Genomic DNA, 26814 nt, shown 5'->3' with positions numbered 1-26814 from the left:
GAATAAGGGATGGATCCCGAAGGGACTTACAGTGGGCAATACATTCGACTAAAAAAGGCCTGATGAGATGAGCTGCCTTGGGCTAAAATGGTGACCCTATGTAGGAGGAACAGTCCCTATTCTGCTCTGTGTCAGTGTGTATCAGGGTCCCTGAGGACAGGTGTCAATCCATATCTGCCAAGTGACCCTATGTAGGGGGAACAGTCCCTATTCTGCAATGTGTCAGTGTGTATTAGGGTCCCTGAGGACAGGTGTCAATCCATATCTGCCAAGTGACCCTATGTAGGGGAAACAGTCCCTATTCTGCTCTGTGTCAGTGTGTATCAGGGATCATTAGGATAGGTGTCAATCCAAATCTCCCAAGTGACCCTATGTAGGAGGAACAGTCCCTATTCTGCTCTGTCAGTGTGTATCAGGGATCATTAGGATAGGTGTCAATCCATATCTGCCAAGTGACCCTATGTAGGGGGAACAGTCCCTATTCTGCTCTGTGTCAGTGTGTAGGATCATTAGGATAGGTGTCAATCCATATCTGCCAAGTGACCCTATGTAGGGGGATCAGTCCCTATTCTGCTCTGTGTCAGTGTGTATCAGGGTCTCTGAGGACAGGTGTCAATCCATACCTGCCAAGTGACCCTATGTAGGAGGAACAGTCCCTATTCTGCTCTGTGTCAGTGTGTATCAGGGTCTCTGAGGACAGGTGTCAATCCATATGTCAAGGTGTCAATATGGCATATGTCAGGTGTCAATCCATATCCATTGTGATTTAGGAATGTTAGGTGATTTATGCCCTTTATGGATTAAAACCAGACTCTGCATCAACTGTGTAATTTTCCATGGGAGTTTTGCCATGGATCCCCCTCCGGCATACCACAGTCCAGGTGTTAGTCCCCTTGAAACAACTTTTCCATCACTATTGTGGCCAGAAAGAGTCCCTGTGGGTTTTAAAATTTGCCTGCCCATTGAAGTCTATGGCGGTTCGCCGGTTCGCGAACGTTTGCGGAAGTTCGCGTTCGCCATTCTTGAACGAAAATTTTTATGTTCGCGACATCACTATAGGGGATCCTTTGCTATTTTAATCCCCAAGTAATCAATAAATGTGTCCTTTCACATAAATATAAATTTATGGCCAAGTCCTGTAGCTCTATTTTCAATTATTCCTGCTGACATCGCTTGTGATTTATTTATATTGAGTCTACAATTAGAATGTTCTCTATATATTGTAATCGCTTTTAATAGATTTTCGATCGAGATTTCAGGATCCGTTAAAGTCAGCAGAATATCATCCGTGCAAAGGCTGGTTTTATTTTCTGTATTACTAATAGAGATTCCTATTATTTTTTTATTATCTCTAATTCTTGCTGCCAGTGGTTCTAGAGTGATGATATAAAGAAGAGGAGCCAGAGGACAGCCCTGTCTAGTACCGTTCCTAACTCTGAACCACTGGGAGGAGAAGCCTTGCCCCACTATCTTAGCTGTCGGATTGGAATACATTGCCATAATAGATTTTATTATGTTTTCACCACAATTAAATCTTTAAATACTGCCTGCAAATATAACCAGTCTACCCGATCAAATGCCTTTTTCGCATTCATAGTGAGTGACCAAATAAATTTCATTATTTAATGAAAGTCTATTATACCTATAATTTTTCTTGTGTTGCCATATGTTTGTCGACCACTTACAAAACCCACTTAATTTTTATGAATTATAAGTGCTATTATCTTTTTGATTCTGTCTGCTAAGATTGCAGAGAAAATTTTAATATCACTATTAATTAAAGAAATAGGTCTATAATTTGATAATAATTTTATATCTTTCCCTTGTTTAGGTATTGGAATAATGATCGCTTGCAACATTTATCTAAGAAATTGTTTATTTTTCAAAATGTCATTAAATACATTTGTTAAGTTAGAAGATATTACATGAGACCATTTTTTTATAGAAATAATTAGAAAAGCCATCAGGGCCAGGAGATTTATTCTTTTTAATTAATTGATAACTTGAAAGACTTCTTTCGTTTTAATCGGCTTTTCTTTACTCTATGTTTAATATCCAATGCCTGTATACTTTAATTTTTTAGAAAATCAAACATTTGCGATTCATTTTTAAAAAAAAAATCTCTTTTTGTTTATAACAGCAAAACTCAATATTGTGTCATAATTTTCTCATCAGAATCACTATCCCTTCAGAATATTAGCTACTTTTTTTTTTCTCAACAAATTTAGCTGTATTTTGCTGGAAAGAAAAGATAAAGTTGTCTGTAGCTTTTCCACTATATAGGGGTTTATAACTTTTATCCCTCTCTTAATATTCATTGGGTATGATAATTCTATGATTTATAAAGACTTTTTCAATAAGCTTTAGCTAATTTGCAAACAAACATTACGCTTGAGAAAATAGTATGTTTTTCAATGCAGGAATTATGCTGGTTATTATTTAACACTTCATTTATCTACATATGATCCAGACTCCCTGTTATCCCCCTCACGTGCACTATGCTGTCTGGCAAGAGGCTTCAGGCATTGATCACAGGCTTCAGGCATCAACCATGGGTTCCCTGAGGAGCTTTCTATAAGTAGTCCCATTGACTGCCCTTTAACGGTCGTTGAGACACTGTACTTGCCGCTTATGAGTTTGTATGAGTGACTTTCTTGCTCCGGTGTCGGCTTCGGCATTGACGTGTCGGAGGGAGAAGGGAAGCACTCGCCCTCACTGGCGCGCAATCTGGACACTCCGCCCACTCAGCATCCTATGTCATGACCTCGGGCCTATCAAAACAAACGTGCTTCTTGACCACATTACTGCATTGTTGATTAGGTCTCACTATGGTTCAATTTGTAAAGTGAAATAGTTATGTTGCGTGATGTTAAATGCAAACATGCCTGTCTAAATGTCATGGTTCACTGGAAAATGTTTAATGTGGCAAAAATGAGGGGAAGAAACACTATGGGACAGGGGAGGTGGAGGGGAAGAAACACTATGGGACAGGGGAGGTGGAGGGGAAGAACACTATGGGACAGGGGAGGGGGGAGAACACTATGAACACAATGGGACAGGGGAGGGGTTAGAAATAACACTCTGGGCCAGGGGAGGGGGGGGGGGAAGAACACTATTGGCCAGGGGGATGGGGGAGAAAGAATATTATGGGGAGAGAGGGGGAGACACTTGGGGGAGGGAAAGAGGAGCATTAAGGGTGGGCACTAAGGTACAGGGGTGGTAAGGGAAAAGGAACACAGGTAGGGGGACCACTAAAAGAGAAGGGAGAGTAACACTAAGAGGGGGGAGGAACACTAAGGGACAGGGGAGGGAGAGGAACACTAAGGGACATGGAGGGGGTTGGGGTGACACCATGAGTTACCGCACCGGGTGACACCAACTGTTGTGGTCGTGACTTAAATATGAATATTAATCTTTTAAATAATATGTAATAATTAAGCAATAAGTAACAACATTCATATTTTTTGTAGTTTGTGGTATTATGGTCGAATATGTGGATAGAAAATACACAAAACTTTATAATGTTAAATGTATATTTAATATAATTATAATAACAAGTAAACAATGCTAGCAGAATGTAACAATGCCAGCAGAATGTACATTTACTACAATAATTAAACAATATAAAATCTACAACATATTCCTTACAAAAGGCTATAACAGTTTCTAAATGTTACAATGGATTCATATCACTTACAATGCCAGCAAAATGTAAAGTCAGAGCTGGTACTACATCTTAGGTTCAGTCAGGTAAGGCGAAGAGAGCAAATTCCTCCTACATCTGGTTTTTATGTCTAAGTAGGCTGGCCTATGATGTCACTGCAAGAAGCACATGGCTTAAGGATTTCTACACACTGCCCCTAGTGGTGCCTCTAAAGCATTAACCTCATTATGCTTTATTTTTATGACATAAATTATTATAAAACATACCATTACATCAACCCTAGTGATGCCACTGCCCACACACATCAGTGTACATCTTTGATTTCTCCACCAGCAGACTATAGAGGCAAAAGGTGGTGCCCTGCATTACCAATGACTAAGAGATTGTGTTGCCCACTGAAAAAGACATTGAAGATATTAAGCAGCTAATATATCCCCTTAAGGAGGATGTTCAGCAATGGAGATCTTATGGCTGGACTTCCAGACAACTAAGCTGGAGTGTAAGATGGCAGATCTCACTGAGGCATCTACAGGCTGACTATGGTGCACTCCACTTCAAATATATGCAACTTCAGAATGTGCTAGAAGACATGGAAAACCTACAGAGGTGGATTAGAGGTGTCCTGCAGTTGGTGAAAGATTTACATGAATTTTTTATTTGTCTTTTTTAATGCCCTCTTGTTAGACACCCCCTGTTAGGAACTCACACTCGCAGGGCCTGTACAACCTTTCAGCCAAACCTGGGCGAGAATTTCCCCCAAGGGATGTTGTGCCTAAGTTGCTACTATTTTAACCACAAAATGAGCCATCCTGATCATTTCACCATGTCTCATATCCCAGCTTACTAGTGTGATGCATTTACATCCCAGTTTCACTCAGTGGGCCCGACTAGGTGAAATGTGATCACTTACTCACAGGAGTGTACCCTTCTCAAACAGTTCAACAATTTGTGACCGTGGATTCCTTGGAGGGGTGCCCACATCTCACTTGCTCCCTTTCTATCTTTCCTTTCTGGCTTTTCTACGTGACCATTTGACCATTAAAAACATAAGAATAAATTGCATCACAACTGATATTCGTATTACAGTGTTCAATGGCAGCTGAAATAGGGGTATAGCTCCCATTCCCCTGTCCTAGACATCTAGTCTCCCAACATTTGCTGTTGCCCCCACCGAGCTTCAAAAGGGGACTAAGAGGAGTAAGCTGTTACTATATGCTCCCAATTTGCCCATACTTTGTGTTACTTGGAAAGTGTGCCTGTTAGCCGATGTAAATAGAGAAAGATATCTGAGCACTCAAAGAGCTGCTAGCGAGCTGTCTTTATTGATTAAAAGCAATGTTTCGGCACACTGAATATTTGCCATTGACTTCTACCAAGGGGAATGAACTGTCATTAATGTTGTAATTAACTGATTTTTATGTAATTTGTTTACATGTATTTGATTTTCTGTTAGTGGTTTGCCCTTTAAATCTTTGCTGTGCACATTATGCTTGATAAAGGCTCCAGCAGAGAGCCAAAACATTGCTTTGAAACAATAAAGACTGATTGCTAAAAGACACCTTTTTTAATTTAAATTGAAGCTTTGCTTTTGGGTATTGCCAGGTCAGTCTGTAGGCACCTTTAGGTGACTGTAATACTAAACGTTTTTGTTCCTCTCCGTTATGTGACACAGCCTCATACTGTTGGGTGGACATATGATTTGATACCATCATGGAGATAGTGTGCTTCTGGGAAAACTTCAAGTTTATGGACCCCACAATATGACATAACTGCATGTAAGGGAGGAGCAGATAGGGAGATAAAGTTACAAAATGATGTCCATACTTGGCACCACCATCCACTTGACACCATCATTCATTGACTTCTAGAGACTTCATTAACCAGTAGCCATTGTCACTATTGTACACCCTACTTTGTCTCATTTATATATTGTAATTGGAACTTCAAAATCATTTCAACATAGTCAAAAAGAGCTCAAAAGTGTAATTTTACCACATGACAGGAGGCTTCATATTTGCATATCTTTCTTTACTGAAAACTCCAGCAGCATAGAAACAGTAACAACCAATCAGAGAAAAGATATGGTGCCCATAAAAGGCCCTGTCTATGACATCACTTCCTCTTTCTTTGCTGCTCCAGCCATCAACAGGTCAGAGTAATCATTACTTCTCTATCTATATACCTGTCTTATCAATTATTCCATAATGCTATTGTACTTTATTCTCACCCTGACTACCTATAACCTGTCCCTTTCCTTTCCTATATCCAGTCCCCTGTTTCATCGAATTTGTCGGATTTTTGTTTAAGTGTATTTATATTTTGTCTCCGTTCGGCGGTCCGCGGGCGTCACGGCTGTCCGTGCCGCACTCGCCGCGCGGACCTGCTCTCTCTACATACAGGGGGCCGGGTGGGGACGGGTGGGGGGTAGCCGGGGTTAATTTTGCTGTTTGCCGCGTTTCTTCTTCCAGCCCGCTCGCAGCTGCGAGCGGACAGCTCTTACACACGCGGCCGGCGGCCATCTTGGATCTCGCGGCTCGCGAGATCCGCGACGGCCGCCCTACCTCAACGGCAGTTCGGAAATCACCCGACCGCCGCAACGCACATAAAGGATTGCTCTTCAGGCATTCTTTTCTGCCCCAATTACTGACTCACTTGCAGTTGTATACCAATATCCAATATATAAATATATACCAATATATAAATATCCTTCCACAAGCCATCTAAGGACCCTTTTTTTCTATACGTGTATCTATGTGAAGGATGTAAAGCATGCACTATTTATGATTTATGAAGGCTGTGAAGTGTATTGCTGTACACATACTATTTAAAGGATCCCTGCAGGGACATTTAACACATTACACTTCCCCTCAGGGGATCTGGTATTACTATACCCTTCTGCACTGTGATTTTTTCCTCAATGAGTTCAACTCTCCTGTACAACAAGAGTTCAATCTGCTGTGTAATTACACACTGGCTAGAGGATCGTGTGCTGATATTCTTAACGTTTCCCTGTTGTGATTTTTTGCCACAGTGCCTGCCAACAGTGCCTGCCAAACATATATTTACATGCAGGCATTAAAGGAGACACAATGTTTTTCCTATACCCCAGGATCTTTATGTCTTTGTACCTTACCCAGGGTCATTCTATATTACTATACCCTGCACAGGGTTATACTATATTACTATACCCTACAGGAATCACCCGATCACCGCGCCCTGCATCTGGATTAACCCCTTCAGGGTTTCCCCCTCTCTGGGCACTTTCATTTATGGATACAGTTATAATTATTTACTCTCATGGATATATCTCTCATGGTGCCTTACAATGGATGAATATATGTTGAGCACACAATCTATGTATTATTGTGAAGCCATACGATATCGCAGTTGTTATACAAAACATATACTGTACCTATAACAAGATCTACTATATCTCTGTACCCCACAAAGGGCATTTTGTATTACTGTACCCTGCAAAGGGCATATTATATTATTGTACCCTACAAAGGGTCATATTATATTACTGTACCTGACGGTGCAAATTTATGTGGTTGTCCTCTGGATATTTTTCATGGCACACCACCTGGGGTGACCCCCCAGATATGCATGCAAGGTCTTTCATAGACCATTATGTTGATGTGGGTGCCCTCTGGGTATTTTTTTTTCATGGCACACCACCTGGGGTGACCCCCCAGATATGCATGCAAGGTCATTCATAGACCATTACATTGATGTGGGTGTCCTCTGGGTATTTTTCATGGCACACCACCTGGGGTGACCCCCCAGATATGCATGCAAGGTCATTCATAGACCATTACGTTGATGTGGGTGTCCTCTGGATTACCACGGCACGCCACCCGGGGTGAACCCCGATAGAGTGCACAAAGTCCTACGCCTCAACTTTATCACTGATTACTGCATACATATATGGATGCTCAAACACTGCCTGGCAGTTTTACATTAAAGCATCGGTACCACCTTGCTGGATACGATTTGCAGGCAGGATCATGAGTGTACTGAGTGTATTGCGGAGTACCCTTCACAGGGATACATATCCGTACATTTACTGTACCTGGCGTACATATTGAACGTGGGTGTCCCCTGAACAAATTTTCATGGCACACCACCTGGGTGTGACTCCCAGACATGCATGCAATACTTGCAAGGTGCCAACAACAACTATAATGTGGGTGTCCTCTGGGTTACCATGGCACACCGCCTGGGTTGACCCCAGTGGTATACACGTGGACCCTGCGACTGCAGACCTTATGGGGACAGGTCCCACGCGCTTCTATAATAAGCCAGTATAGTTACATCCGTGCTTACAGCTCTGGCGTGCATTTATGGTGCACCCAGCTAACCGGACCAGCACTACCGGTCAATCGCGCCTACGCCACAGCTCCCAATAGCCGGATTAAACTAATGGAGGTGACCCCTCTACACTTGACACGAGTATTTCATACGTTCAGACAACCTGATGCAGGCAATTCAAGCCGCTTTACCTGGGTGACCCCCAGTGCTACCGGGAGTCTAACACCCCTACGGGCTGACCCTCAAACACTACTCCCACTGACTACTATCTCCCAACAGGATGAGAACGGGTCATGGAGAACACTCTCAACCCCCTAGGACTTCTAGCCTACTCAATGGAGTATGTTTTTTCTTGTTAGGAGCTCTGCCCCAAACTGCTTGCTGGAGACCTTCATGTCCAAGTAGACGGAGCACCGGGAATCCGCGACCCTGTCCACCACAATCTTCCAACAAAGAAGACTACTATCCACCATGCACGTGGGACATAATAGATCACTCACACGAAGACAACTCGCCATCTGAGGAAGTGGAACGTACGATCGACTAGTATTCGGCCCAGAAGCACAAGACCTACTATTTGACGGTGGGAACTCACCCACCACACTAACTTTAGCCCACACCTCCCTGAAGCAAATCCTCCACACCCCTTCGGGGAAAGGTGTCTTTTTTGGGAGGACTGGTCGGTAGCGGAACCGAACCACCAACCGCTTCATCTACTAGTGAGTCAACCTATCATCAAGGGAACTCCTACGTGGTATACAAACGCTTCAGGATAGAGAAAATCTACCTTCTTCTAGATCTCCTGAACGATAGCGACTGGTTTACACATCGGGACCCTGAGGACGCATACTTGTCAATATCCGCTACTCTAAACTATCTAGTTTTCCTCCGATCCCAGTGATGTGGACTAACACAGCAGTTTAGGACGCTGTGGTACCCACAAAGCTACTGAAGCCGGTGAGGGCTCACATCCGCGAATTTGGACGTGCGATGTCCCGTGTACCTGGAAGACTTGCTGACCCCTTGCGAATCCAGACTACGTTTGCAGTCAAATTTGACGTTCACGTTCTGGACTCCACGGGTTTTTGTTTGGTAGTACGCAGACAAATCACTCCCCCATCTGTGTCGGGTCAGTTCCTCGGTTTCGACATCGGCTTGGAGAACTACGTTACGCGTCGGCCCCCAACAAGATCACCCCTATACGGTTGGATGTCGGACACGATCTAAGGTTGGATACGATTCCTCTCAGAATATTCACCGGATTGTGGGATTCCTCTCCTCCTCTCCTCCTCCATACAATCGATATCCCCTGGCCCACTACACTACGGGGCCATGCAACGACTGCTGGCTAGATACGTACACGCCGGTCACTCATGCGACCACTGTCGGCAGAAGTGAGGACGGAATTTCGATGGTGACTACTTCACTTGCAAACTTGGATCGGCGAATCAATCATTTACTCTTCCTCCGGAGTGGTGGATGAACCCATTCAAACGGACCCAACCGCTCTCCACAATGGCAAGGGTTCTTTCGATACACACGCACACACAGGATATCGCTCCTGACACTCCTCGGACAATGCCAACCGTGGTTCCCGGATCACCTGGGGACATCTCGCGAGGACCCTCTACCACTCCCTACCTTCCCTCTATTTTTGACGGGACCTCAAGGGGAAGCCCACTTCTTTGTCATGGAAGGACGACTGGCACTAGTGGACTGAACGATTTCAGGGCCTCCTGAAATGTCCACGACCTATTGCATCAACTAAAGACCTCTGATGGGACTCAGGCCCCCGGCACCAGGAAATTCTATATTTCTGCCTGTCCGGCCTGGAGTGTATGTTGGGTGGAAAGGGATTCCGATCCCTTTACCGCACCTACCCCACCGATCCTTAACTATCTGTCACATCTGGTCTCGTTGGGGTGGTCATATCGATCCCTCAACGTGATCGGATCCGCCATATCGGTGGCGCACGTTCCGGTACAGGGCGGACCAGTAGGTCAAGATCCACTGATTTGTCGACTGATACGGGGTGCCGAATTATCGAGACCCGGCACCCAAGTATTCACACCTCTGGCAGGTGGATGTGGTGCTGTTATTCCTTGGGGGAATAGCAGGACAATCCTTGTTTGTCACGGAAACAACTTTCAGCCAAACTAGCCCGCTCGTTATGCTTCGTCTTATTTAGACGGGTGACGGACGTTAGGGCTTTCGATATGAATGGTTTCCTCTATCACACCAGAGGGGATTACCTTTACCATAGCGAGACGAACTAGTCCAGTTCATCTTCGGTGTCATACCCGTACTTTGTGTCAGACACCAAACTAGGTGTGGTCGGAACGCTAACGGGGTGTACCGAAATCATTCCCCTTCGTATTCATGCGACGGGTCTGCTCCTGACTTCTTACGTGGACTCTCATGGAGAGGTGCCTACCGCTGCACTGGCCAGATGGAGCCGCGGGCTATTGCATCTAGCGAGCGTCGAACCTTGTTTCGGAGCCCACTCGGTCAAGGGTGCGGTGGCCCCACAAGTCCTTTTCGGCCGACGCTTCCCTAACCAACATTATACGTTGCGCGGTTTGAGCGCGAGAGGGTACGTTTAGAACGCTCTATTTCGGCAAACATCTCATACTTCCTTCACACTGGTCAATTCTAAGCTTTAAAAATGCAAATATGAAGCCTCCTGTCATGTGGTAAAATTGAAGATTATACTAGCTTTAGTGTACTAATAATCTTAATTTTAGTAATGACAGGAGGCGAATATTTCCCACCCTATAGGATCCCTCCCATGTTTTTCTCGTGTTGAACTGAATTTACCCTTTATGTTCAGGAAGGTAAGTACGTCATGGTTGTATGTTTGCTACTTAGATATGTGGCTTGAGAGACTTATATAGGTTGAATTATTAGACGTGTACCTTGAATTATGTTGTGTTTTATAGATTCTTAAATATCATTGCTTTAGAATTAATATATATTGATATGTTACTCTTTCTAGTATCCATTGGTATATCAGATTCTTCATGTTTATTGTATGCGGACAAGCTACCACGCCAGAGTCCTTTCACCTTTTTCTTTTTCTTGCAGCGTGAACGTCTTCTCATCGAGACAAAGACTCACCTTCCATAACTCTACATCACGGAACTACTGGAGTTGATTATTCTAATATGTTGTGGAACTGTTGACGTAATATGATTATGTTTATTGTTGCTATTTATTGTTTCGCTTCAAAGAAAGAGGAAGTGATGTCATAGACAGGGCCTTTTATGGGCACCATATCTTTTCTCTGATTGGTTGTTACTGTTTCTATGCTGCTGGAGTTTTCAGTAAAGAAAGATATGCAAATATTCGCCTCCTGTCATTACTAAAATTAAGATTATTAGTACACTAAAGCTAGTATAATCTTCAATTGTAACACTTTAACTAAATGGAAACACATGATCACAATATGAAAAACGCACTAGATAAAAAATTTGGTTTGAAAATATGAAAAACAAACATTTCAAACACATTCCAATACATAGACAAACTAGAAAAAAATAATATGTAGCATGCTGGACAAATGCTAATGGCAATACATAGCAAATTAACATAATTGTTCAGTGATCCACAAGGGATCTTTTCTTCATCAATATATCAACAACTCCATAAAGTTAAGGCTGTATAAAGATCACCATTAACACATTAAAAGTATTTTGTATGTCAAAACATCAATTCACTACCTCACTACCTAAACTAGAAATTTACCAAATTATAATTTACCATGAAATTATAATACTTAAAATGAGTGCACAGTTCATGTGAGTTATTTAGTGAACTTTTAAAGAGTGCATAACAAAATAGTTTCATGCCATCTGAGACCATAAAATAGCAGTCCCATGGATCTCAGCCAGCTCCTCACAACTTGCTTGAAACCCATCGAAAATCGCCGGCATCCTACCCTATCAAGCGGCGCAACCCGGCTGACCTACCTCACAGAGAGTCCCTGCATCTGTTGATGCCATTCTTCCAGCCGCCCAGGCAGGCAAAAATAAAACGCAGGTCTGGGGCCTACCGTGCAACGCCAGCCTACAGCCTGGGTGACCTACTCGCGATCGGCAGAGTGGGATACAGCCTGCAACTCCCGGACACCTCACCCCCTCATCAAAACCTAATGCTGGCAATGGGACGTCAGTCCCAAAAACCACACACAGCGGCAGAGTGCAGGGATATTGGCACCATGCTGCAACGATCGGTGCAAGGCAAAACACCTTCCACAGAAGTACTGCAGCCCACACACATGCCACGAGTGATAAGGAAAGGGGGACACAAGACCCTCAGACAGATCAAGCCCCATCCCAAGAGCCCTTTGATGGCACAGCTCCCACTACCAAAGCTGATTTAAAGGCACTACTGGCAGACATACACAAGGTCTGGGCTGCAGACCTCCAGCAAATACAAGCATACATACAGGCAGTCACAGGCCGAGTAACACAAGCTAAAACAAACATCAGCAGCATTAACTCTGACTTGACCACAATTAAAGACACAGTTACTCAGCTCCAAGTGCACCAATCAGCCTTGTCGCTCAGGCTGACGGCCTTTGAAGATAGACAGCGCAGCAACCATGTTAAGATAAGGGGCGTCCCTGCTAACATTACAGCAGATGACCTACCACACTATGCCAGGCCATTGCTGGCGACCATCTTACCTCACCCAGTGACCAGGAAATTAACCATTGAAGGAACATTTCGACTACCAGGCTCACCCACGGCAAAACCAGGCCAAGTGCGAGACGTCATACTCCGCTGCACCACCTCTCAGGACAAAGCCCAGATTATTCTAGCCCTGAAGGGTAAAACACCACTGTCCTTTGAAGGCACCTCTCTAGCTTTCTACCAGGACCTTACACTTCCCAACTCAGAACGGCGGGGGTGACATACAGATGGGGCCCCCCTGGAATGCTGTTTGCTACGCATAACGGGACTGTCCACAAACTAGAAGCGGGGGCAGATATACCCTCTTTCCTTGCATCACTTGGTATAGCTGGCCAGACCGTAAGAACAACACAAAACAAGCCATCCAACGCCTGGGACCCAGCGAACACAACCATATTCACTCCGAGAGCCACCACGTCAAGGGAAATGGAGCCTTAGCAGGACTGAGCACTAAATACTTAGACACAACTCAACAAGACAGCCAAACACTCCAACAAAGCCCTACTGTTTATAATGTGTTTCATGTTTAACATTAATGCTTCAGTTTATGTTTTTAACCCCTTAAGGACCAAACTTCTGGAATAAAAGGGAATCATGACATGTCAGGCACGTCATGTGTCCTTAAGGGGTTAAAGGACCACTCTAGGCACCCAGACCACTTCAGCTTAATGAAGTGGTCTGGGTGCCAGGTCCTTCTAGGATTAACCCATTTTTTCATAAACATAGCAGTTTCAGAGAAACTGCTATGTTTGTGAATGGGTTAAGCCTTCCCCTATTTCCTCTAGTGGCTGTCTCACTGACAGCCGCTAGAGGCGCTTGCGTGATTCTCACTGTGAAAATCACAGTGAGAGCACGCAAGCGTCCATAGGAAAGCATTATGAATGCTTTCCTATGTGACCGGCTGAATGCGCGCGCATTCAGCCGACGGGGAGGAGAAGAGGAGGATCGGAGGAGGAGAGCTCCCCGCCCACCGCTGGAAAAAGGTAAGATTTTACCCCTTTCCCCTTTCCAGAGCCGGGCGGGAGTGGGACCCTGAGGGTGGGGGCACCCTCAGGGCACTCTAGTGCCAGGAAAACGAGTGTGTTTTCCTGGCACTAGAGTGGTCCTTTAAACCACACTACGGCCAGTCACGAAAACCCGAATTTGGGTTCCTAATTACACGACCGAGATGGCGATCCCACCCCTTCCCCATAATCCCCAACAAACCCCCCCCTCAGGAGTGGGCAAACTACACAGTGGAGCATATACACCCACACCCTCACTCTCTTCCCTTAGGCAAAATAAGTTATACACTATCCCTCAGGCACGGGACCTACCAACCCACCTGACGCTCACTAGGCAACCCTGATACCACACACCCTGGTAACCAGCTCAGTATAGAGCCTACTCAGTCAGCTGCAAAACGTGACTCATTCACAGAGAAACAACATACACAACACCCCTGAATCCTTCAGCAACAATCCACCCCCCCTATGGGATCACTATATAGCACCTACACAGTGCTCCTTCAGCCTCAACTAACTTCAGTGGATGAAAAGCAAAATCCCCTCCTCAGCCGCCTAGACCTTCTCAGACAAACGCTAACCTACACCCAATCAAACTAGGCATATCTGTCTAACACATACAATCGATCTATCTATAAGACACAAATCTCCTATAGGAGATTCCTTAATTTAGCTTGTTCATACAACTCACTAAATGTAAAAATGTGCAAGTTTTAACGCATTACTTACCTATGTTCAAATAATAATGCGCTTGTGGAAGCTGTTGTGGCTCTACAAGCACTGCTGTAAACCCATGCACAATAAAAAATAAAGAATTAAAAAAAAATAGCAGTCCTATGGCTGGCTAGAGGAAAAAAAAAGTCATATGAATGGCTATATGGGAAAAAAAGGCACAACAGCTTGGTGCCATGCTCTTCCATTATCCCTATAATGTTTCTAAACAATACAAAAATCATTTTGAATGTCTCCTTGTTCTCTGTGGCAAACAGAGGGGACCAAATGGTGTATCTTAACATTTTAGGCTCTGTTGGACTGAATCAATCAATTAATGTTCTCCAAAATCCCCTTTAAATCATTAATAGTCCACCTCAACCCTATGAACAAAGAGAAAATGTGAGAGATAAGATAGGGGTGGATTTGTAGACCTGGTAAAACTGAACCTAATGATAGAATGCTGTACAGTTTATGCCCGGGTTGTTGTGTCTCTATGATTAACTGACTCTCTGCAAGAGAGTTTGACAGTTGCAACTGTTAGTTTGTTGTTTCTGTTACTCTGATATAACATATGTTGTTCTTCACAAGTTTATCCAGAAGCACAACTAAAAGATTATAGACACAGTACATCTTGATATAAACATATTGTACTTCCAAAAGAACCCAAACTGGTCCTTGGAGACAATCACCACAATATGTAAATGTAAGAGTTCCTCATGGGAAGGGTGGTTGTTTCTAAATAAATAACAGTGTTATTATTACTGAATAAATATAGTATTACACTATATTTTTTTTTTTGTTTTGTTTTCTAATTTCTTAAGGTATTTGGAAGTGCATCTACCCACTGAATATAAGGATTCTATGTTACACCGGATTTGGACTATTTAACCCTGCTGACTACCTTCCTAATTGGGTATTTTAGGACTCTCTAATATTTATTATTAAATGTTTTAGTTTTTATTTTTTTATTGTGAAATACTGTGAATTGCATGCATCCTTTTAAGACAACTGGTGGTAATACAAACACTAGGCCTCATATAAGGGGTTAAATGGTGGCATTTGCTTCAAAACTGCATGATATACAGAAGATGCTACCATGACTCTCTCCATTTATACTATAACTCTGCAATGATGAATACGCTCCATATTAATTTGTGAGAAAAAGTAAATGAATTATTAACATAAAAATGCAAACAAGCTATGAAACTCACTTTTACAAACAGAGCACCAAGAACTGAGAGATTTGTCTATTCAAGAATGAGTATCTGAATAGTTAATGTGACTTAGTTCAACAAATTTCAAGTGACCAAAAAAGTTCAGGAAAGTTATCAAGATCAAAAGGTCACAATGAATTATTTTAACAGGTGACAAAAACCTTAGATTAAAATAAATATAAACTGACGAGTATGACCTTCTAAAATACAGATTCCACTTTAAAAGCCTGACACATCTCCAGCTCAAAAAACAGTCCTGAGTAAGGTGAGGAAAGCTAACAAAAACAAACACAGTTTAAGAAAAAAAATATAAGAATACATTATTTCAGCACAAACATATTGGTGATGTGAAATGTTCAGCCTGTTAAATCTGCATCACAGAATAATAATTAACCAATCTTCTCAAAGTAAACCCAAATGTTACTTTGACATCAACAGGTGTATTTAGTTTTAACATTCAAACAATGGAAACATGTTCATGCACATATAAAATGCAAGGACAGGCTTTTACAAATATGTTATTCTCCTAATCCTGTTATAAGTAACTAATAAATTATAGTATTTACCATGCTTATTCTCTAAAGTAAACATTACTGTAACCATTAGGCCTAACATCACACTCTGAATTTATTATTTTTAATAGTGATAAACTCGCCCAAATACATGTATCTTAATTACTAGGAAGTCCAGAAAATTGCAAGAGAGTGTAACAGCAAAAGGGAAAAACATTATATGGTGCAGATATATTTAGGTAGAAAGACAAACACTAACAGGCTGGGAACTATATAATCATGGGGGAAGAGATATTATATGCTTCCTATTAGTATCACTATAGAATAGAGTTGTTACATTGCCCATTCAATCACGGAATCTGATTCACTGTGCACAAAGCTAAAGTACAACCAGGGCCGGCCTTAGGCCTGTGGGCGCCCTGTGCGAGAAATCTTCACAGCGCCCCCCCCTTCCCGTCTGCCCCACCCTCCCCCACTCCTTCCCCGCCTCCCCACTCCTCCCCCCTCCTTCCCCCTTCCCACACGCAGGCAGTCACACACAGACAGCCACACACAAACACAGACATAGAATGTGACGGCAGATAAGAACCATTCGGCCCATCTAGTCTGCCCAGTCAGTCACACATAGGCAGTCACACACACACACACACACAGGCAGACAGCCAGACAGCCACACACACACAAACACACACAGGCAGGCACACATAGACAGCCACACATAAACACACAGGCAGACAGCCACACATAAACACACAGGCAGACAGCCACACACACACACACACAGGCAGACAGTCACACACACACACACACACACACACAGGCAGATAGTCACACACACAGGCAGACAGCCCCCCACATACACACACACAGGCAGACAGACAGACACACACACACACACACAGACAGTCACAGACAGTCACACACACAGACAGACACTCACACGCACAGTCACACACAGTCACACACAGACAGGCAGACAGTCACACATACAGGCAGACAGTCACACACACACACACACACACACACAGTCACACACACACACACACACACACACACACACACAGGCAGACAGTCACACACACAGTCACACACACACACACACACAGGCAGACAGTAACACACAGACACACAGACAGTCAGACACACAGTCACACAGTCACACACACAGACAAACAGGCAGACAGTCACAGATACAGGCAGACAGTCACACACACACAGACAGTCACACACAGTCACACACACACACACACACACAGGCAGACAGTCACACACACAGGCAGACAGTCACACACACACACACACAGACAGTCACACACACAGACACACAGGCAGACAGTCAAACACACAGACACACAAACACACACACTCACACAAGCAGACAATCACATAGTTACCTCTGTTCCTTGTGGAGGCAGACAGGCAGTGCAGCTCCTGGATTCTGGTTGTTGGGGGAAGCAGGGACTCCTTCCTGCTTCCGGCTGCAGCAGTTGCACAGCATTTTAGCCCCGCCCCCGGCACACGCTAAGCCCCGCCTCACGCTAAGCCCCACCCCGCCTCGTGCTAAGCCCCGCCCCACCACAATTTGTTTTTTTTTAAAATCCCGGCCATGTGTGAGCTGTGCGGCCGCAGGGCGCCCCCTGCTCCATGGCGCCCTGTGCGGCCGCACAGCTCGCACACCCCTAAGGCCGGCCCTGAGTACAACCTGCAAGACATTTACTAAGGATATCACTACCTGTTTGTATTTTATCTCACTGTCTACAGCAGTGGTAGTCAACCTTTTTCTACCTACCGCCCACTAATACATCTTTCTTGATGGAAAAATTTCCGTACCGCCCACCAGTTTTCGCGCAAGTGTGGAATATTTTTTAGAATGAGGGTGTTTTTAAAAAAAAAAAAATGTACGTACATTTATCTTTTTATTTCTACTTTATGCATGTTTATAATGTTTTTAACTTTAGAAAGTTTAATGAGAACAATAAAGTAAATTGAAATTACCTTTAAATAGTGATTAATGAAATCCTTGAGGCTTATGCTGCAAGACTAAATATTTGATATCTGGTTAGATTTTCATAAGGAACAAACAAAGGTCTCTTCTTTCTGTGATATTCAGACGATTTCTCTGTTTTCTCATAATATGATTTCTCATCCGTGCATCAGCTCCCCTCCTCTCCCTCCTCAATTCCCCCAACCCCCCTTTTTTTTTCCTTTCTTATAGCAATGCCAGAAGAAAGGCTGAGCTAGGTAGCCCACTTGTTATTATTAGCCAACAACAATTCTCTCCTTTTCCTTTTTATATTTTTTATTTTCCTTCTTTCTCCTTTTTACAAGTACTCTGCTCCTTCTGTCTCCTATTCTACAAATACTCTGCTCCTTCTTTCTCCTTTTTTTACAAGTACTCTGCTCCTTTCTCCTTTTTTGCAAGTACTCTGCTCCTTCTTTCTCCTATTCTAAAAGTACTCTGCTCTTTCTTTACATGCATACGGGCAATATGGGCACACATGCGTGTTCAGGCACACACGCTCGTGCTTTCATGCACCCGCATCTGCAACCTCGCACTTCCTGCTTACCACTGAGTGTGCTAGAGATGAATAAAGCGTTCATCTCTCTGGATGGAGGGAGGATTCTGCTACCGCCCAACTGGAATCCCAAAACGCCCACTGGTGGGTGGTAGGGACCAGGTTGTCAATCCATGGTCTACAGTTAGGTTGGGAGTAGAGTTGAGCAGACACCTGGATGTTCAGGTCCGGCGGGTTCGGCCGAACTTTTGAAAAAAAGTCCGGGTTCGGGCTCGAACTTGTCCCTGATCTTGCCCCCGAACCCCATTGAAGTCAATGGGGACCAAACTTTTAAGCACAAAAATGCCTCTAAAAAAGTCCTGGAAAGGGCTAGAGGGCTGAAAAAGTAAAATGGGGGTAAGAGTAGGACAAGTGCCCTGCAAACAAATGTGGATAGGGAAATCACTTAAAATAAAATAAAATACATAAAAATTTAAAATACAGCTGAGCCATAAAATAGCACTAGATGGAATCTTTGATTTTAGCTTCGGAAGAACATAAATCAAAATCTAAAGCATGGCTGTCAGGAGGATCACCAGAATTATCCATTTGAGAGAGGGTTGAAGTGCAGGGTATTCTCTTTCATTGTTCAAACGGAGCTCAACTCCTGATGCATGGAGAAAAGGCCTTCACAAGCCTCTGCTATTGTGTACATAGTTTATACTAAGTGACCCATAGGTTGAAGAGGCGGTGACCATGGCGGTGTAGGTGGAAGCGGCGGTGGAGGAGGAGGTAGCCAACACTGTTTTTTATTTGTTTGTTTTGTTTATTTATTTTTTTAATTGGGGTAGCCCCCAAAATATTGAGACATATAAAAAAGAAACATTTGCGACCTGTGGTGCATTTCTTGCAGTCCTGATGCATGGAGAAATGCACAACTCCTGATGCATGGAGAAAAGGCCTTCACAAGCCTCTGCTATTGTGTACATAGTTTATACTAAGTGACCCATAGGTTGAGGAGGCGGTGACCGTAGTGGTGTAGGCGGAAGCGGCGGTGGAGGAGGAACCTCTTTCTCTCCAGTGTTTGGGAGATGGACAGCTGAACGTTTCCATGGGACAGTGTGGAGATGCTTGGGGACAGTGGCGGGCATGGTGGCGTTGCTGCCACATCCTCTGTTTGCAGGGTGGCAGGTGCCACTGTGACTCCAGAGGTGGAGGAAGAGGCCGAGACAGCTGCAGAAGAGGAAGCAGGAGGAGCCTGAGACCTTTCTTGGTTTTTAAGGTGCTTACTCCACTGCAGCTCGTGCTTTGCATGTAGACGCCTGGTCATGCAGGTTGTGCTCAGGTTTAGCACGTTTATGCCTCGCTTCAGGCTCTGATTGCACAGCGTGCAAACCACTCGTGTCTTGTCGTCAGCTCATTGTCTGAAGAACTGCCACGCCAGGGTCCCTGGGTGCGATGGGCAGTAGCAGGCATACTGTCTAGGGGACGGCCGCTCCGCTTTTGCACCCTGCTCCCTCTTATGCTGTGCTGGTGCCTCTGTGCGACCAGCGCCTCTTCCTCCAAACTGCACACATCACTCGCATGACCTTCATTCCATGTGGGGTCTAGGACCTCATCATCCTCCACATCATCTTCCACCCACTCCTTAACCCTGCCCTCCTTGCCGGTCTGCACACTGCAGAAATCCACAGTAGTTGGAACCTGTGTTTTGTCATCATCAGAGACGTGCTGCGGTGGTCCTTGCATGTCCACATCCTGACACATAAGTGGTTGTGCATCAGTGCACTCAATCTCTTCCACTTCTGGGGCAGGGCTAGGTGGATGGCCCACGGAAACCCCGCCAGCATAGTCATTGAAAAGTATAAGAGACTGCTGCATGACTTGTGGCCATGGGCTGCAGGTGCCAACTCTGAGCTTTCAGCAGGGGACCGGGTGGGAGACAATGTGAAGGAACTGGAGGCACTGTCAGCCATCCAATCTACTATCGCCTGTACTTGTTCTGGCCTCACCATTTGTAGAGCAGCATTCGGGCCTACCATATAACGCTGAAGGTTCTGTTGCGTACTCGCACCTGAGGAAGGTATTTCACTTGTGCGTGTAGCTGGCACAGATCGACCACGTCTGCGCTGTAACCACAGTATTTGAAGCTTCTATTTGACTCTCAGGTATAAAGAGCACCCACCAAATGTACTTATAAGGAACAAAAAATGGGAATTTGTCAAAGTGCGCTGTAAACACAGTATTTGACGCTTCTATTTTACTCTCAGGTATAAAGAGCACGCCCCAAATGTACTTCTTAGGAGCAAAAAAATGGGAATTTGTCAAAGTGCGCTGTAAACACAGTATTTGAGGCTTCTATTTGACTCTCAGATATAAAGTGCAGGTCCCAAATTTACTATTTAGCAGATTAGCACCCAGAAAATAAGAATGTTTACAATTAGAATTTTTACAACTGCACTGTAACTACACTATTGGACGCTTCTATTTGACTCTCAGATATGAAGTGCACACCCCAAATGTACTATTTAGCACCCAAAAAAATGTAATTTTTAAAACTCTGATGTAACCACAGTAGTAGGCATGGCTGTGATGGCTTCTAAGGGCACACAAGTCAAACGCTTGTTGATCGGCTGCCCTGCAGCCTTTCAAAACACGCCATTAAATCGCCAAACACTGAACTCCAAACCAAACATACACTGATATGTCCGTATTCGGGTCCGGGGTCCAAAAAACGTAATGTTTGGTATGAACCCGAACTTTACAGTCCGGGTTCGCTCAACTCTAGTTGTGTGTTAAATAAACATGTTCAATTTTGATTGTCTCCTTCTGCAGATAGAAAAAGCAAGTAGATATGATTTTGTTTTTATCTTTACCTGTTTCTTCTTCCCATTGCTTTACATGCCTGCCTTAGAGGGGTAACTGATCTAATAAATCAGTGTCATATCCCCAGGAAATGTGGAAAGTCACATTGCACATGCATAACACATATACATTCAACCCCCCATCTCACCCTGCCACACAGTCTACCCCCAACTAATCTTGCCACACAGTATATCCTCCAACTCTCCCTGTCACAGTCTTCTGCCCAATTCATACTGAATACTGTCTACCACCCAACTCATATATCCATACAGTTACCCCTCAGTTCACCCTACTATGTTACTTCCAACTCATTGTGCCACACAGTCAACCAACTCATCCTGCCACAGTCACTCAAAACTCACTCTGCCACAAAATCAATACCTCCAACTCACCCTGCCACTCAGTCCACCTACAAATCATCCTGCCACACAGTTACCCCTCCCATTCATCCTGTCAAACTCATCCACACAGTCATTTACTCACAATCTCCAGGCTACTGTCTCACCATCACAATCTCCCCCTGCCAATCACCCTCAAACACAGTCATCCCACCATGGAGGGTAACCCTCATGCACACACATGTAACCCTCACACACAATACAGCCTTACCATAAACACAACAAAGATGGCAAGGATACTCACTGTCAGACACATTATTATTATTATTATTATTATTGCCATTTATATAGCGCCAACAGATTCCGTAGCGCTTTACAATATTTTGAGAGGGGGGGATGTAACAATAAATAAGACAATTACAAGAAAACTTACAGGAATAATAGGTTGAAGAGGACCCTGCTCAAATGAGCTTACAGTCTATAGGAGGTGGGGTATTAGAAACATTAGGATAGGAATGTACACATGTACACAGATACACAATACCAGACACAAAAACTGAAGTATCAATATACTACTAAACAGACACTGTGATTGCATGTCTCCATCTGTCAATGTGTGTGTCTCTGTTCATCAGTGTGTTAGTGTGTGCATGCATCAGAGTATGTATGTGTGTGCATATATCAGTGTGTTTATGTGTATGCTGGTATTTGTGTGCTTGATCTGAAAGAGGCAACATTGCAATGTAAGGGCAATATTGTATACAGTTATAATCAAAATTATTCAACCCCCATTGAAAATCAAGATTATTGTCAAGCTTGACTGACTTTTAAGCTGTTTTCAATGGGCAAATTATACAAAAGAAATTACAATAGTTCAAGCATATCTGGCTAAGCTAATGAAGCCATTTTGCACATTTGTGCTGCTGTTCAGGGGGTTGAATAATTCTATTCAGGGGGTTGAATAATTTTGAAACTGGAGAAGTCATTCAGTTGAATTTGGGGAAACCACTTGAAGCATTCATCATGTTGAGCTATTCCAATTGCTTTTGTTTGATTTGTCCATTTTCATTATTATATTATTCCATTTAAAAAAGCCCTACCGTGGAGAAACGCGTTATGTAAAGTATCACTTTCTATTTTATTTGAACAAAGGTTTTTTTTGGTCACTATACTTACGTACTGTGCCAATTACCTTATGTTTTAAATAATTTTATTTTTAAAAATATACTTATCTCCTGGCTTCCTCGTTTCCTGTCTACTGCAAAAAAAAAAAAAAAAAAAACAGGTGGGGATCATACCACGTCTTATTAATAAAGCAGTTTGCCTGCTCCACCATTGTGAGTATTTACTATTTTTAATATTTTACCAATTTTATTGTAATAGAGAGCACTAGTATGTGGTTTCTATATTTTTTGTCTTTTTGGGTCCCACAACACCATATTCTACGGACATTCACCAACACATCCTGTAAGTGGGGATTATACCACTATACGCTATCAAAACTAGAGCTGGTCGCAGCTCCACCAAATGTGAGTAGGCTACCGTTGTTTTATTACATATTATTCATTAAAATTGACATATTGCACTATTGTATTTCTTGTTTTCTTGTCTTGCATATATGTGTGGATTACACTAAGAAATCTTCTACCCATCATATTCGCTGATACAAGGACCTACATCCTACCCAAGAATGCCTACTGCACTGCAAAATTCATTTTAAAGGGGTACTCATAATTATTTATGAACTATTTTAGACAATTTTTTAAGATTGCTTTGGACTATTTTATTTACCCACATCTACTGTATATTTTTGGAAATAGCACTTTATTGTCATTCCTGTACTTTTGTGGCGCAGCCATTTTTTCTTTGTTGTTCAGGTGCTGAATGAGCCTGAATTTGGTCCAGATTTCAGCACGACTATATACTGCAGATCCGAACCCAGAAGATTAAAATTTGGCCTGGATTAAAAACAAACAAAAAAAAAAACAATCAAACTATTTGCCTGCTGGCAGCACTAGAAGCCAACAGGTAAATAGTTAAAAATCCTCTGCACAAGGGTTGGTCATGTGGCGGCTGTCCAGTGCTTGCTGGTCAGCTGCCATGTTAATAAATTAAACTAAATAAATACATAAAATGTTTTAAACAACCCTATGCCCAAACCTGCCATGTAAGGCATCAGGTAGATGAGTTTGAAATAAGTAATGGGTGTGGACAGTGGTGGAGATTTTACATTTTTAATGTGGCAGCTGACTAGCAAGCACTGTGGGTTATTTCACAGTTTTTTCTTACTGGCTGCTTAGTGCTGTCAGTGGGCAAATAGTCAAATTATCGTTCATTTGAATGACAAAGAACACATCCTGGCGAGTGCTGCAAATTCAATCAGGGAGAGTGAATTCTGACTGTATTTGGCTTTAGTAAATATGAGAATTGTCATTGCGGTTGGAGTTCGGTCGTTTTCCCTTGATTTTATGTATCTGAAAATAATCAGGTGTTTTATGAATAACCCCTTGAATAATAATTTATATCATTCATATCATTTACTTTTAGCCTCATCATACAGTGGGAAGATGAAGTAGTCTTTTGCTACACCCCTAACCAGTTATTGCTACCTCTATCATCCCCTCCCACTGAGGGTGAAGGAAGAGGGGTACTGTGATGAAGTGGTCTTCGCCACTTGTGCCTGGAGAGGACTAATTACCAGCCTCTTGCCGTATGACTATGGTCCCTGGGAGATTTTGCCAGTTATAAACACCATTTGGACGTATTGGTGTTTTAAAAGACTGTTCTGGCCCTTTAAATGGTACTGGCACAGTTCTGCAACTTCCAATAACTGTCATATTTTCAAACACTGTCTGACCTTTTTAACTGTCATTTTGTTTTCCTCAGAGGAGGAGTGGTTTTACTGCATGAATACTGTTGCTTTGTGTGCCATTAAACAGATCTCTACCCAGCATTAAGCTTCGGCTCATGGAGGGATTATTCGCTAACTACTGGGAGAAAGGGAACCCAAGACGGTCTGAAAGGGTTGGACCGTCACAGGTACCCATGAGGAATGTATGGGAAAAAGAATTGGTGCTCTCTCAGAGTGAGAGAAACATTTATCATTCTCTTACTTCGAGACATTTCATCCATTTTTAAAAAAAAAAAATGTTTTTTAGAAGCCTGGTACTAAAAGGAGCAGCACATATGCTAATAAAACTAACTATTTTTTCTACTGAATCTACAACTTACCCAGTTAATATTTAAAGGGACACTCCAGGCACACAAACCACTTCTACCCAATTTAGTGGTCCGGGTGCAAACTCCCATCACCCTTAATCCTGCAAGTGTAATTATTGCAGTTTTTCTAAACTGCAATAATTACCTTGCAGGGTTAAGTCCTTCTCTAGTGGCTTTCTATTACACAGCCACTAGAGGGATTTCCATGTTCTTAAAACACGAAAAGTGTTTTAAACGATGCTGGAGGTCCTCATGCTATGCATGAGGACCCCAGCATCGCCAAATCTCCATAGGAAAGCATTAGGTCTCCCCCCCGCATTAGGCTGACGTCGGCAGGGAGCAGTATGGGCAGAGCCTGACCGAGCGCCGAGGGACATTGGCGCTGGATTCAGGTAAGTCATTGAAGGGGTTTTATTCCCTTCAGCAACATAGAATGGAGGGTGGGAGGGAGGGTGCACTGCGGGGTCCTTTAGTGCCAGGAAAACTGATTTGTTTTCCTGGCACTGGAGAGTCTCTTTAACCCCTTAAGGACTGGACTTTTTTTGCGATGTTGTACATTTGCGACCAGGCATCTTTTTACACTTTTGTGGTGTTTGTGTTTAGCTGTAATTTTCCGCTCTCTCATTTACTGTTCCTATACAAATTATATATTGTTTTTTTCAGGACAAAAGGGGCTTTCTTTACATACCATTATTTATATAATCTCATGTAATTTAATTTTTAAAAAATGAAAAAATATGACGAAAAATTGAAAAAAATACATGTTTTTTGACTTTTATGTGAAAAATCTTTTACTCATCTACAAAAGCGAATGAAAAAAACTGCTAAATAGATTCAAAATTTTGTCCTGAGTTTAAAAATACCCAGTGTTTACATGCTTTTTGCTATTTTTTTGCATGTTATAGGGCTATAAGTACATGTAGGATATTGCGGTTTCAAAACATACATTTTTAAAATGTATCAATAGTGACATTGTAACACTATTATCTGTCATAAATCGCTGAATAACACCCCACATGTACATATTTTTTTTAAAGCAGACAACCCAGGGTATTCAATATGGGGTATGTCCAGACTTTTTTAGTAGCCACTTAGTCGCAAACACTGGCCAAAGTTAGCGTTCATATTTGTTTGTGTGTGAAAAAAGTAAAAAACTAAATTGAACGCTAATTTTGGCCAGTGTTTGTGACTAAGTGGTTACTAAAAAAGACTGGACATACCCCATTTGCAATACCTTGGGTTGTCTTCTTTTGCAAATGGTATGCCATCATGGGGGTAATTCTCATTCCTGGGCTACCATACGCTCTCAAAGGCAACGTAACCAACCTGGCCATTTTCAATGTAAAAATATTTGACCCATATATTTGACCCTGTAACTTTCAAAAACGCTATAAAACCTGTACATGGGGGGTACTTTTATACTCAGGAGACTTTGCTGAACACAAACATTAGTGTTTCAAAACTGGAAAATGTATCACAACAATTATATCATCAGTAAAAGTGCTGTTTGTGTGTGAAAAATGCAAAAAAAGTCACTTTCACTGACAATATCATCGCTGTGATATGTTTTACTGTTTTGAATCACTAATATTTGTGTTCAGCAAAGTCTCCCGAGTAAAACAGTACCCCCCATGTACAGGTTTTAGGGTGTCGTAGAACGTTACAGGGTAAAATACAGTGCTAGCAAATTAAATTCTCTGCAATTTCGGCGTGGGTTGGCAGGCAGGTCCCTCAAATTGCAATTAATAAAATTACTTAATTATGTAAAAATATTACATAAATAC

Source organism: Pelobates fuscus, chromosome 5 (genome assembly GCF_036172605.1).
Source record: "Pelobates fuscus isolate aPelFus1 chromosome 5, aPelFus1.pri, whole genome shotgun sequence".
Classification (NCBI taxonomy): domain Eukaryota; kingdom Metazoa; phylum Chordata; class Amphibia; order Anura; family Pelobatidae; genus Pelobates; species Pelobates fuscus.
This window is presented reverse-complemented; position numbering follows the sequence as displayed.